Source organism: Natator depressus, chromosome 22 (genome assembly GCF_965152275.1).
Source record: "Natator depressus isolate rNatDep1 chromosome 22, rNatDep2.hap1, whole genome shotgun sequence".
Taxonomy (NCBI): Eukaryota; Metazoa; Chordata; order Testudines; family Cheloniidae; genus Natator; species Natator depressus.
Window position 1 is genome coordinate 17,109,885 of NC_134255.1, and position 14,395 is coordinate 17,124,279.

General features: G+C 43.7%; 1 long non-coding RNA gene across 1 annotated transcript in view; it reads left to right on the top strand.

Annotated features, from left to right (window-relative positions):
- Window positions 1-14,078: 14,078 nt before the first annotated feature.
- LOC141975943 (uncharacterized) overlaps window positions 14,079-14,395 on the top strand; it is a 204,099-nt gene continuing 203,782 nt past the window's right edge. Inside the window, exon 1 of the long non-coding RNA XR_012636031.1 lies at window positions 14,079-14,134. This is a non-coding gene — a long non-coding RNA (uncharacterized LOC141975943). The remainder of the gene's footprint in view (window positions 14,135-14,395) is intronic.

A 14,395-nucleotide genomic window follows, 5' to 3' on the forward strand; every position in this document is an offset into this window, starting at 1 on the left:
CGGGAGTTATTGTAGAACCTTACCCAAACAACATTAAATACTGTCGTGCAGTGACGGCCGTGTCTGCAGAGCAGGTGGCAAGAGGCTTTTGAACGCTCCCAACTCTGCTCAGAGTGTCCATTCCAAACTGATCATTAACTAGATGGAATCAAGGTCATTGCACAATATACATTGTTACTGTCTTTTAATGGATTTTTCCAAGACATGATTATTTCTGAACCAGAGAATCCACAGCTGAGACTTCTTAGCATAGGCCTGGAATAACCATCAAGGACCAGATAAATCTTTCCTATCAGTGGAGTTAAACAAGGGATGACTTTTCTCACAAATATTTGTCTAATCATGTGTGGCCTGGTAGTAGAACTGGAAATGTATCTGGACCAAACTTCTATACCACTTAGCACAACTATTAGGGTGACCAGATGTCCGATTTTATAGGGATAGGCCCGATATTCAGGGCTTTTTCTTATATAGGGACCTATTACCGCTCACCCCCTCTCCAGTCACCCTAACAACTATGCATCACCCCTACTTTCCTCCCACCCCACTTAAAACCATGGCACGATCCTTAGGAGTTTTTAAAAAAAAAAGCACTGCATGGTAACAGGAGTTTTTACAGTGATAAGGCGGAACAATATTTATAATATTAAATGTACTATAAAAGCACAGATCATCTTGTAAACCTCTTTTAATAAAGTCAGCCCACAGTAAATCAGTCTTATCCATAGTAATGCTACCATGAAACTGTAGGTAGCCAAGTAATGTTGTGGTAAACCATGCTGAGCTATTAACTACAGCTTTATGTTACCATCTGTGCTGTTACTATATTTTTACTATAACAGCCTTCATTCTGTTAATGTGCACTTCCCTGTACACTTGATATAACCTTTACAATGTGTGACAGGGTTGGGCCAGATGGCTACAGGAGAGTAATAGAAGGTTGATATATTAGCCCCAGGCTAAGTAGGTCCCTTTTCCCTGGGTAAGGTAATAGGGAAGGTTCCAGAACAATCAGGAACCATCTGGAGACACAGGCTGATTGGCTGCAGGTGTTCTAATCAAGAAGCTACCAGAATCAATTAAGGCAGGCTAATCAGGGCCCCTGGGTTTTAAAAAGGAGCTCACTTCAGTTTGTGGTGTGCGTGTGAGGAGCTGGGAGCCAGAGGTGCTAGGAGCTGAGAGTGAGAACGTGGACTGCTGGAGGACTGAGGAGTACAAGCATTATGAGACACCAGGAGGATGGTCCTGTGGTGAGGATAAAGAAGGTGTTGGGAGGAGGCCCTGGGGAAGTAGCCCAGGGAGTTGTAGCTGTCGCACAGCTGTTCCAGGAGGCACTCTAGACAGCTGCATTCCACAGGGCCCTGGGCTGGAACCCGGAGTAGAGGGCGGGCCCGGGTTCCCCCCAAACCTCCCAACTCCTGGTCAGACACAGGAGTCGTCGACCTGGACTGTGGGTTCAGAAAAACGGCCAAGCTGAGGGCTGCCGTGAAGCGCGAAGGCGAGCAAATCCGCCAATAAGCGCAAGACCCACCAAGGTAGAGCAGGAGCTTTGTCACAAATGCAACACAAAACAGAACTCTTCATCAGAAGACTGGAAGGAAGTGAAGTCTAATACTGCACCAACCCACTGGGATATATTTAGGTATCTTATTAAGTGTGTCTGGGTGTACTGCATTTTTAAATGTGTACAAAACTGCTGTCTTTGCAGAGAGAGGCAGACATTTTGTGTTCAGTTCAATACAGACTGTCACAGAGGAGAGATGCATACACATAGTATGCTCTTACCGGGCAACTTTATTTTAGATTAAGAGAAGAACAAAAAATAAAGGACATGCTAACTGAAAGCATCAGTGTGTTTGCATGGAGACGCACAATGCTTTCTCCCACTTTTCACTGCAGAAAATCAGCAGAGTTGAGCAAATTTAGTGTGAATAATTTATTCAATGAATTTTGACTCTTTGCCCACAAGCTGCTTATGATTCTCTCAAAAGTGTTGGTCCTATGAAATTATTCAGAAAACCTGTTTCTACAAATCAATCTTGGCCTGTAGCTTGTTCACTAGCAGTTCATAGTGAGTATTTGACATCTTGTATTTGAAATTCTAGTTGCTTGGTTAGTTTCAGTTAGACCCATAGGTCTCATGATATTTATTCTGGCTCAATGGAGAGCTCTTGGATGAAAACTCCTACAGGCAAAATATTGTTGTTACAACTTGGATTTTGGTTCCTAGATCAGGTGTTCCCAAATGCAGAATTAAGTACCATGAATTCAGCAAATGTGGAAAGTGGGCCCATGGAGTGTAGGTTACTTCTAGCAATGGTCAAAATGTAACCTTTCAGATTGTAAACTCTTTGGGTTATGGACTGTCATTTATTAAACCTTTGTATGGCATATAACGTAGTGTGACACTGACATGGTTAAGGACTCTGGGTATAATTATAAATAATTACTAGCAACCATACTGTTTATACCAATTGGTTTGTCTATGGGAAAGAGAAGGGGGGGGGTGTGTTGAGGAATTATGCTGCAGCCTTTGCCAAAACATATGAAGATCTGCCTCCAATTTATCTGACTTCCCTGCATTTTAAACATTTAAACTGCAAACCAAGTTGCATCTGTTATTTTTGTGACTCATGTTCTTTTGGCTGTTCACTGTGCCACCGTGTTGCACTGATCCACCATATATCACTGCTTTTCTGCAGGCTGGCTACCCGGATAGCACTCTCAAGATTGTAAACAGGATGATTCACAAACTGGTGGCAGAAGCTAAAAGCAGAGCAGTTCACAACCCCGAGAGCCATGCCAAGATTCTAAGTGGAACGTTGCAACAACAAATGTGATCTGAAGATTCTAAAACACAATGTGTCATCAGTGGGCTCTAAATCGGGTTAGATAACCTGTAACTGACATGCTCTGCAGTTGGTTTTCCATAGTCTCCACATCCTGTCACCCACTTAATACTTGTTGCACACTATATTTATGTATTTGTTGTAAAAAGGGGTGGCAGCAGACCAACCACAGTAGCTGGAGTGTCTTTCCGTTTGTTTTACCACACTGTAAAACAAACAAGCAGGATTAATTTCCTGATGAAAACAGCTTTGTCCAAAAATCTTAGATTTTGCTTAAGATAAAAATGAAAAAAGTGGCATGTTTTTGTTGTGCTTTGGATTTTAATTATAAAGCAATGAGGCACTGGAGGAATTTGTATGTAAACTTTGCTTTTTCAACATCAGCAACCTGAACACAGCATCACTGAGTTCCAGCATGAGATCACCTTGTTCTGCTGGGATTTTAGTGATGCAAAGAGGCAGAGTTAGCCAGCAGTTAGAACTTCTAGGTTCCGTTGTTGCCTTGCTTGTGTAAACTTGAGCAAATCACATCATCTCTCTGCCTCAGTTTTTCCATTTGTAAAATGATGTTTATAAACCTTGCTTAATTCACAGAAGTATTGCCAGACAACTTTTATGTAGCACTTTATGGTCTTTCGGTGTATGGCACCAAGAATTCCTGACTATTTATTATTATAGTTGGTTTTAAGATAGCTGATATTGATTGTTACTATTTTTCTATTTCTGCTCTTATCTATCACTAAGATGCTCAGAGGCACACAGGAAAAAACATGATGATTTTGATTCTTAATAAGCTTCAGTCATGTTTGAATTGTTTTTATTATTATTATTGGGACTGGTTCATCTGTCCCTGTGGTATTGGGGACTGTGCCTTTTTGGGTACATCTACATTGCACTGTAAACCCAGGCTTGTGGACTCGGTGTTCCAAGTCCACACTTAAGTATCTGCATGGGAAACCTGGGTTTACAATGGCAGAACCCGGGTCTCGCAGCTATGCTAAACACTTTCATTCTTCACTACTCAGACTTTCTGACTTGAATCTGAGGTTTGAGCTGTGTCCATACTGGAAAATGACAGGGCTTGGACCCAAGTCACAGTGGGACTCAAACTCTGACCCATCACCCAGCAGGATCCAAGGATCCAGGTCCTGAGTGTTTGCTGACCCAAGTCAGACTGATTTGTGTGTGGACAGAACTGGGGCTTAGGCTCAAACCTGCATTAGAGCCTGGACTAGTGTGCAGAGTAGACAAACCCTTGATGGTTGAGCTTCCCAGTGAGTCAGGGAAGAACTTGTTATGCACAGGCTCTTAGAACAAGACCTAGAATAACCAAGACCTCTCTTGCAAGCCCTTCAAGTACTTCAGTGAACACCACAGTCCCCACTTAAAAGAACCTTATAATTAATCCATAGGTCTGTTGCCATTATAACACCCTTCACTGTTTGTGGGTGACACTCTGTACCTACTGGAATAGCTAATGCAACTTTGCATTCACTATTCTGCATAGGGAGAGAATTACTGTGTTCATAAAAAAAGAATCTCCATATTAATGTCTGATTGCGAATCATTGTACTGCCTTTCTTAATACCTTGATTCCTCCTCCTCCTCTCTGCTGCAAGGCATTTGAATTGCAGCCGCTCTACAGAAAATAGCCTGCAACCCATTTTGTAGCCTCAAAACTCGGTAATCTGGCTGTCCATCAGAGCTATTGTACTTGGCGTTAACCGCTCATGCCAAGAGGAAGAAGGTTGACTTTGTGTTCCCAGTGTTGAAATCTCTGGTGGATTCTATGCAGAAACATCCCTTTTGTTTTCCTTTTTAAATGTTGAGGGCAGAACATCAGTGTAAAAATGAAGGTAGGTGTATAGGCTTACTTGAGAGAAAGACAGACTTAAAATTTGTTCTATCCTGAACTGGCATGTTAGCTCTTGGAAGCCAAATGAAATAATCCAAGTTATGAATAATGTGCATACACAACTTTCATTTTTTAAACCCAGCCATACATTCGAGCATGAGTCAAGCATGTGGTGAGAGAATAGACAGGCTGGGGATGGTATTTTTATGCTTTTGTGAATCATTATTGTACACAATATTTTCCTTCACTGCACTTTTCTGTCTTAATATTTTTCCTGCAATGAAATCCATTCGGCTGTACTGGAAATGTAGGCACTTTATAGAAAATCTTTAACAGTGCCGGCACAAATGGATGGGTCTTATTTCCTCTCTGCAGTGTGTGGATTTGCAAAGGCATTGCCAACAAATATTTTTTAAAAACACACTAAAGAAAGGCTTATGGAAATGAAAGCAAGCACATGTACAGGAATACACACTGCATAGGTGCCCATATGCACATATAGACCCAAATACACGCATGTACTTAACAGGCACCACACCCATGCACACACAAATTCACACACAGACACCACAAAAGACACACAAATACATACGCACTGAAACAGACACACACACAGATGCACAACAAGGTATACACATGCACTCACCGCCGCCCAACATACCACCTCATGCATGTAAACACTGCACAAGGCACACAAATTCACATACACAGATGCACATGAGTACAGACACGCAAATACATGTGCACACAGATACACAAATGCATATGCATATATACACGTGCATACGTACACATGCCTTCACAAACAGGAAAATATACAGGTTTCTTATTTTGTATCCTGGCTGTAGTGTCTGATTTTTTTGGAACTCTTATTTTGCCTTTTTTTTAAACATTTAATTAGTTGAGCCAGCTGGTTGGATTTTGAGTTATTTTTGTTTGCATTTGTTTTGTTAGCATGACCAATATACTCTCTGGCTGAGTTATACCTCTCAATCCCCCAGAACCCACCATTGTTTGTATTAATGCTGCTCAAGGTATAGGTTAGTAGCTGCAGGCTCTGCATTGGTGATTTCAGCCAAAGAGCTGGACTCCAGCCTGTGCTTGGATGAGAATAAGTACAGAACAGTGATATATTTTCTCCTTCATCCTTCTCATCTGGATTGGAACTGGGAGTGACCTTATACTTTACAGATTATTGTCCCTTGGCAATGGGATGAAAATCAGAGGCTTCACCAAGCAGAAGAAAGATTTCCAGCCAGCATGGCAGGATATGGATGCTGTTCCCCCGGTGAAGGGATTCTGACCAGCTGCAGCATACTCACTGCCTGCATGGATGAAAGGTGCTGATTTTTTTTAACAACCAGGCTAAAAATCCCCTCTGAGCTCCAAGAAAGGAACCCAAGCTCCAAGAAAGGAACCGGGAGAACTCTTTGGTTACAAGTGCCTAGCCCCGTTTCTGGAAAGGCTCTGGGAAACACCACTTTTTCTGGAGCTGCTCTGGCTCACTTGTTGCCGTTGTCCTCAGAGCGAAGTGAGAGCCCTGCAGAGGCACACAAGATTGATGATGGACCTGATTCAAAATCACTGAGCTCAAGGGGGGAGGGGGGGAGACCAGGAGGGGGTCTTTTCACTGCTTCAGGTCCATAGTTAGGAGCAGATTCTGGCTGGCTCCTGTGTGTGTGTTCAGAGAGTTGTTTTTCTAAGAGAATCTTCCTTTGCATTTGAGGTACGAATCTTCCTTTGCATTTGAGTGCGTCTGGCTACTAAACCCTCACAGGCGGGATTGTGATGTTCTGATAGTGTTCTGCTTTACTGACGCAGGCTATGTCTGGAGTCTCATCTGAGATCAGGTCACGGATAGCAGAACTGCTTGTTGGTTGATCTTGCATTCAGCAGCTTGAGTTTAAAATCCTGGGTATGGCTTGCATGTGGTAGGGTTTTGATATACAACTTCTAAGATGCTGGCACAAATCCAGCCCTGTGATCAAGCTTCTAACTGTTCAGGGCCCTATGCACAATAACTTGGGAAGGGTGGGTGTTCGGTGCATGTCCTGAATGGGACAAGGGTCCATGGCCACCAAATGCAAATGGCATGTATTGGTGTCCTTGCTAGCAGAGTCAGCGGAGAGGCCAAAAACAAGGTGTAGAAAATGAGTTACCCTCTCATCCTGCGAAGGTGACCCTCTGAGACAGTACCTGACATCACAGGGGACGCTTGCACTCTTACCTGTTACCTAGGGAAGCATCACACAGAGCACAGGACGGACAGCAGGCCTGAAAGTGCTGACACCTGAAGACAGTCTAATAAGAGAAAAGATGCTCCTGGACCCTCTCATAGGCCAGGAACAGAAGGAACCAGGGCCACCCTGGAATCTATTTCACACCCCTGCCTCCAGGCACAGCTTAGTGTAAACACAAATCTCATGAGTAACACCAAACACAGTGATTTCCCCCTGCCTCACATAGCCTGCTGTACTCAGAGTCCCAGCCCAGGGAAGGGGGGTCTCTCCTTTTTCTTAAATCCCTTGGTAGCTTGTGGGACAGGCAGGTAGCCCTTATCCTCTCCCTGGCCGCTTTAGCCCATTGCAATCTCCTAGCCTTTTGTGTGGTCACTCCACTCAGGAGGCTAAAATAAACAGGATGAGGCTTGGGAAAGAGGTACGTACTTAGGTGACAGGTTTGGCTTGAAATGACCCAGTTGTGGTCCTGTTTTTTCCTCTTCCTTGACCTCCACTCTTAATCTCCTGGAAACCTCCCTTCTCCCTTCCTCCCCAAATATCTCCTCTTCCAGGCTGCCTTTCATTCACCCCCAGCCCTTGCTTTTCCACTCGCTTTCCTTCTCAACATGGTACATTCGTGTCTGGCGTTTGCCTTGCTCTCCCTGACCTGCAGTTCCACATTTCCTTTCTGTTTTAGTCCCTGTAACTCCTGGAAAGTTGTTGGGTTGTTTTAATGTTTCTTCCCCACTCTCGTTTGTTTGTTCCCCATCCTCCCCCCACTGCTCCCCTTACATTTTCTGCTTCTGCTTTAACAGATCCACAGGGGGATCTGGAAAGCTCCTTGTTGAAATTCTGGCCCCAAACTGCACTGAGTATTGGGGTGATTTCCCTGCCACAGATGTCACCCCCCCACCCATTGCATGCTGCTAATTCATGCCTGCCAGAGATTAGGGGTGAAGCATTTGCCTTTGGAATGGGCTGGTTTACTACAAATGTCATGTCGTTGCAAAGCATTGCCATAGCCTTTGAAAAAGCTCCTCAATTCTAATGACAGACACTGATTCCTGGGCCAATCTGTCTAGACGAGGTCTGATCCTGCCCCTTGAATGTCAGTGGGAGTCTTGCACCGTATCAGTTGCAGTGTAAACTTTAGAGCTACTTGGAAAATGCCAGTTTTATTTTCTGGTAAATTATGTTTTTAATTGTTTTTGTTTTTCTAAAGTTCCTGTGAAAAATTTTTGTTTTTATTGAAAAAACAAAACACATCTAAAGTTTTCAGTTTCCAAGAATTGTTTTCTTTTTAAAAAAAGGCCAATTGTTGGTAAATAAAATTACTGAAACATTTTTCTGTTTCTTAAAAAGAAAAATCCACCTTCCCCACCCCAAATATTTCCACGACAATATTTCAGCCATTGCTAATACACGTTTCCAGCAGGAGCATTAATATAAGCTTGTTTGCCGAGTTGGATTCACTGCTCCCTTGATTATAGTTAGAAGAAGCTTTAAAAAATATATTGGAAAAGGAAATTAATAGTTTCCCCAGTTGTTCATGACCTCCTGGGGAGCTTGGGGTTTTTTTACAGAATGAGTGGAGCCTCATGTGTAATATTTGCAAATACAGCTCTACAATTAATTCCCAGCAAAGGGCAAGGTGAATTCTCTCTCCCCCTGCCCCTTTTCGGTTTCCAAATTGTCAGTGAGCAAAGTTTTCTAATGTTCTAAATTAATTTGTCATTGTCATTGTTTAGCTAACAATCTCCACGGATCATTTTGGTCCAACCAAGGCTCATGACCTCTTTGTTGTAAATATTGGTTCTATTCAAAATTTCAAAAATTGAAAATATCTTGGCTAATTTTGATTGGATTCACACATCTCATGACATTGTTTCTCTTCCCTAATTGGATGAGTGACACTTACAATCAGGTTTCTGGTTCAAATATTTGTATTTGAGTCTAAAATTAATTTCCCACGGGCACTAGCTTAAGAATTGCTGTCCCTGTAAAAGGTCCTACCAGCAACCTTATTAGCAAAGATATTCAGAGGCCAAACACAAGATATTCAGAGACCAAAGGGAGGGGCAAACACAGCCACCCAAACACTATTGACAGTATATCCCTTCCGCTGCCTCAAGAGTGAAGAATAATCTGATACCAAAAGGCTTTTTATTAAAAAAAAAATAAATCCTTGCTCCTCTCAGTTTTAGTTTCATCAGGAGCTGGATATAGACATTCCTAAGCTTCCCCCAGAAAACTGCTGATCTTGCAGGCTTTTCAGCCTCAGCTACAAAGCTTAGCCTTATTTCCAGCCCCAATGCGAGAATGAAATTCATTTGGTTGAGGCTATCCAATGGGAATCACACCAGCATTGGACACCCATTCATTGTTAAAGTGGCTGCTCTCATTGGTTTGGAGCTGAGTGGATGATTTTCACCTTCTAACAGCAGAATGAAAAAGAAATTCAAAGGAGCACGCACCCCTCCCTGCAATGGGCTGGCCAGCTCCAAAGGCAGGTTACCCCCCATGCACCTGGCCTAGACATCTCTCATGTCCCAATTAAGTTCTTTAATTGCACCAAATGTCAGGTATTTAAGTAGTACATTGGCATTTCACCCATTCTTGTATTCCATCACTGACCTCTTCATGTACTGCAGGAGTTAATTCCCCCTGGCCCTGACACTGTGAAACTCGAGATCCGTACACCCTGCAGGTCAGAGTGGAGCCCCTGGGATGAAATGGCAGAGACAGCTGCATTTTTTTCTCTTCCTGCAAATCCCTATGAACCTGTGACAGAAGTTGTCTGTGAGGTATCCAGGTATTTGTTTATCATATAAGCATCTCTCTGGTTGTCCCACACTAATCATTCGTGCTTTGCCTCCTTGGCTTGCTCTCGACACAATGGGTGGCTTGTATCTCTCTCTTGAGAGCAGCTGTGTGCAATTCCTTAACTTTTACCCATAATAAAAGTGAGTTGCTGGTTTCACAAACTGATGATCATAATCCATCCCAGCTTTTCAAGGATCGAGTGACAAATGGAGTATGGCCTGGTATTGTTGGCTAGTGATTTCACTGCTTTAGGATTACACCAGGTAATATTTCCTCTGTACGCAGCCCTGGTGAGCTGGTACAGAAAATACTGTTTACAGTTAGTGGCATCTTCCCCCCGCCGCCCAAAAAAAAAAAGCTTTAAAATCAAGTGGAAACAAAGATAAGAGGGTTGGAAGGTCTGATGTGAGAAAAAGATAAAGGAACTTAACTTATGGAGCTTTAAAGAAATAAAGGGGCATAAGGGAGTTGGGAAGAATAAGACAGCTATACAAAGAATAATTTTATTTATAAACTGCTCCACTCCAAGACACACAGTGGCCCAGGCAGACAATTAAAACACAATAATAATAAACAATAATAATTAAAACATCATAAAATGCACAATGTAAAAAGCAAACAATGTACTAAAAAGCCCACGAAATCCTAGAAAGGAAATAAAATAAAGGCAAAGGGGGGAAACATATTTGAAGTTGATTGAGGCTATATCTCAGGCATTAATGGCTTTGCACTTGGAAAAGGCCAAGTTTAGATTAGATGTAAGGGAAAACATCCTAGCAGGGAGAGCACATGGGCAGTGAGAGCTCTACTGAGAGTGGGCATGGTGGGGCAACAACATTGGACGTCCTCGCAAAGAGGTCATACCACACACTCGGATAACAGTGGCGTGAGCAGGTGGTTGAATCTGAAGTCCAGAGCCATTCCCGAGGTCTGTGATCACAGCATGGACAGTGAGAAGCAAAGAGAGAAACGCCTGAGTTCTGTCTAAAGCCCAGTACTGGTGACTCAGAACTTTCGTCTTTGAAAAGTAGCTCACCACAAGTCTGATGGAGCTGGGATGCAGTAGGTAAGCAGCCTTGCAGACCTGTGCCCGCTCTTCTTGTTTACGTGGAAGACACAAAACTAAACATAAGGATTGTCACCTCTCCAAACAGACCAATGGTCCAGCTCACTCGGAGTCCCAACTCCAAGAGCAGGTTTCACCCCCTCGTCTCCTCTCTGCCTCCTAAAAGTGCATCACTGTGCCAGGTGCCACTATACTGCCGGAGGAAGGTTCCTCCTGCCTCTTGTCCCCCACCCCCCCCCGCTACTGATCAAGTCTTGACCTGAAGCATGAGGAGAGAACTTCATCCTAGAGAGTGTTGTCCCCCCAACATGACACCGACTCCAGCTGCATGGGTATGCCCTGTGTGGTGCCGAGTGGCTGGCTATGGAGTGGAGAAAGGGCAGGATGGCCACGGCTATGTGGGTAACTTGCCAATGTCCCCCTGCAAATGGGGCATGCAAGCAGCAGCACAGAGCCTACGTCAGCCCGGTGTCTGGAGGAGCCAGTGAGAAGAAACTCTCCCATGCTCAGCCAGGTTCTGGGCCTGGAAACGTAAGTATTTGCAGATACTGTGTTTGCCATCGGGGGGTATAGGAACTGCCATGGCCGATCTGACCTGGGGTCGCTCTAGCTTACTGTCCTCTCTCTGATAGTGGCCAGGACCAGCTGCTTTCTAGGAAGGTGCAAGGAACTCTGCAGTTATGGGACAACCTGCTCTGGGGGAAAGGTTCGTCTTTGCTCGTTTCTGCCCAGAAGTAACTACTGGAGATAAGTCTCCTGTTAGCTCATTATACACAATAGCCCTAAACCTTTAGCATGAAACTGCCTTGGCAGGTGAAAAAGCATTTCTGCATGGCTAGTTTGGGCATGCATAAAGCTTTCTTCTCACTGTGGAAGTGGCCTAGTGTGCCAGGTTGCATATAACTGGAGATTTGCAGGGAACTGTTCACGGCTATTTCAAATAATTTCCTTTTACTTAGTGGCTAATCTGCTAGCTCTTCACCAAATGTTGGATCAAATTTCAGGAAACAATGGACATCACATCTAAAACCAGCAGGACTCCTTTATGTGATGTTGCCTTGCCACATTGTGTTATGTCATGTTGTCCCAAACTTCAGCACAGCTTCGGCTGGCATGAGGGTAACACATCCTGATTAAGAATGTAAAGACATGTGCAAACTTCTCTGTGTATAGTCCATGGAGATGGGAGTCAAGATCAGGGAGACTAAAATGCAGCATGACTGCTGCACGCACAAACCAGAGGATGCCAGAATACTTCTGACAAGTTACATCAATTATATTCCAGTTATTTGTCACACCGATTAGTTCATCAGTTTCCATTTCGAGCATGAGGCTATGTCTAAAGATGAGCCATTAATAAGGAAGTGGGGCAGGTCAACAGGAAGAGGGATGAGGTTTGGGGAGTGCCTGAACTCGTATACCTGCAAAGGAATACCCCAGGCTAATGCAACATAAATAAATATGCCATATAGCAACAGTGTATCTCTGCATTTTGCCATGTATTATGTGTGGGGAAAGACTCGGACGATACGCCGTACAGGATAATGATGAGAATATATTGTAGGGTAGCCAGCTCTTGGAAAAGAGTCAAACCTGCCGGTTAATAGTTGGAGAACTGTGCTGCTGGAAAATTCAGTTTGCCCTTGGAACATTAGCCATAAGGTTTGAAAGCTTCTTGTCTCAGCTGTGGGTGATGCCTGCAACAGGGAGACTCTCAGAAAAGATGCATTTTCTGACCGTGAGACAGTCACTCTGACCGAGAGCATCTACTGTGTGCTATGGCTACGTTGAAATTTCAGTGTCCTCCATCAGTTTAGCCTGGTATTAGGGATAGGAAGGTTGGCCCAGAAAATGCTTTTCAGATCCACCTGTGAGTCAGGAGCTGTGGGGAATTAGTTCTCCTGTGACCCCTCAATCCTACAGTCCTTTGAGCCTAAAAATAAGGGTTGGGCTGGGCAGATTTTAATGGGGGGAATGGTGAGGGGTTTTGCCATGCCTGGGGTAGCAGGCCAGTGCAGAGGCAGGAAAGACCATGGCTCTGCCTCCCCAGTACCCGTTCCTGACACGTTAGGGGCAAGGTGACACTTTGGGGGCTCACAGAAGGAGCAGTCCCTGCACTCTCCCTCCAGACCCAGGAGGAACCAGGGGAGAAAGCATTGTTAAAGGCTGTTAGTACCACATATCTCACGGCTTTATTACATCCCAGCACTTCCAAGGTGGCATCCAATTAGGGGGGACTTCTGTTGAATTTAATTACATGGGAACATGAGATTTGACAAACAGGACTAGGCAATTGGTCCATCTACTCCAGCATCTCAACTCACAATGTCTGGTGCTTCAAAGGAAGGTGGAAATGTAACCACTCATAAGTGTACCTGGCTGGGGGAAAAATTCCTGCCGGACCTCTTCAGACATTATCTTCAGCATGAGCTTGGATTAGCCCTCTCTTTTCCTTGCATCACTAAAAATGTTACTATTGATTGTAAAATTATGCAGCTTCTTTTTAAATCCAGCTACATTTAACTTTATGACCTCCTATGGATGCTAATTCCACAGGCTGCCAACATACTGGGTGAGGAAACAATGACTTCTGTTTATTCTAGATTTACCTATTAACTGCAGTGAACAGGTCCTTGTTCTCTTACTTCAGTATAGCAAACTAGGGACTGATCAGTTTTCATTCTACTCTTCATAACCTTAATACTTCATATTGAATGCTTTCTAGCCCTTCTCCTTGCCAGGCTAAATAATCCCAGTTTGTATATAGGTTCTATCATACTGCATATTATGCAGGCTTAATTTTGTGCCAACAATTTTTGCACCTACAATGAATAACAGGTGAAACTGGGAGTCCTTAGACATCTTACTACTGCATTGCACCAACAAATCAGGAGGTTAGTTGTCTAAGGGCTACCAGCCATGCCCGCAGTTCATTGCAGCTGCTTTTATTTGGAAAATCATGCCCCTAAGTCTGAAGGCTTGTCTGAAAATCACCCCATTGTCTGCTTCTGCAGGTAAGCAAAGAAAGAGGGAGAGAGGGATGCACATGCAGACATCAACACACAGATTTCCAGCCTGAATTTGTATCACTTTTGGTTCTTCAAAGGTAAACAAATAGATTGGTGTTTTTCCCCTCCTGCAACTGCTGAGCTGGTGTGCGGTGTCTTTTGTAGAGAGAGCCCTTTAAAAGCTCTGGGAAGCAGTTCCAGCATTTTCTATAGGTGCAGACAGATAATTGAATGCTTTCAAAGAACACTGTGAGGCAGGAAATCTTCAATTTTGCAGCATCGCGTTCTCTGCATGGACTGAGCTTTGTGCCTTGGTGAGTTTGTTTTTTTTTGTTTTGTTTTGTTTTTTGTTTTTGTGTTTTGCCCTCCTCCGTTCCTCTAGACGTTGAATTGCTCTCTGTGCTTTTGTGGTTTGTCGCTAACAAAGCAGGTAGGGTGGGAAAGGAGAAGTTATTAAAATCTGACCAAAGACTCTTGTAATCTATCAATCGGTAGAGCAGGGACTATTTTTTTATCTCATCTGAAATAAAGGAGCCTTTTCCAGGCAGTGATGATGGTCAGAAAGCCTTAACCCA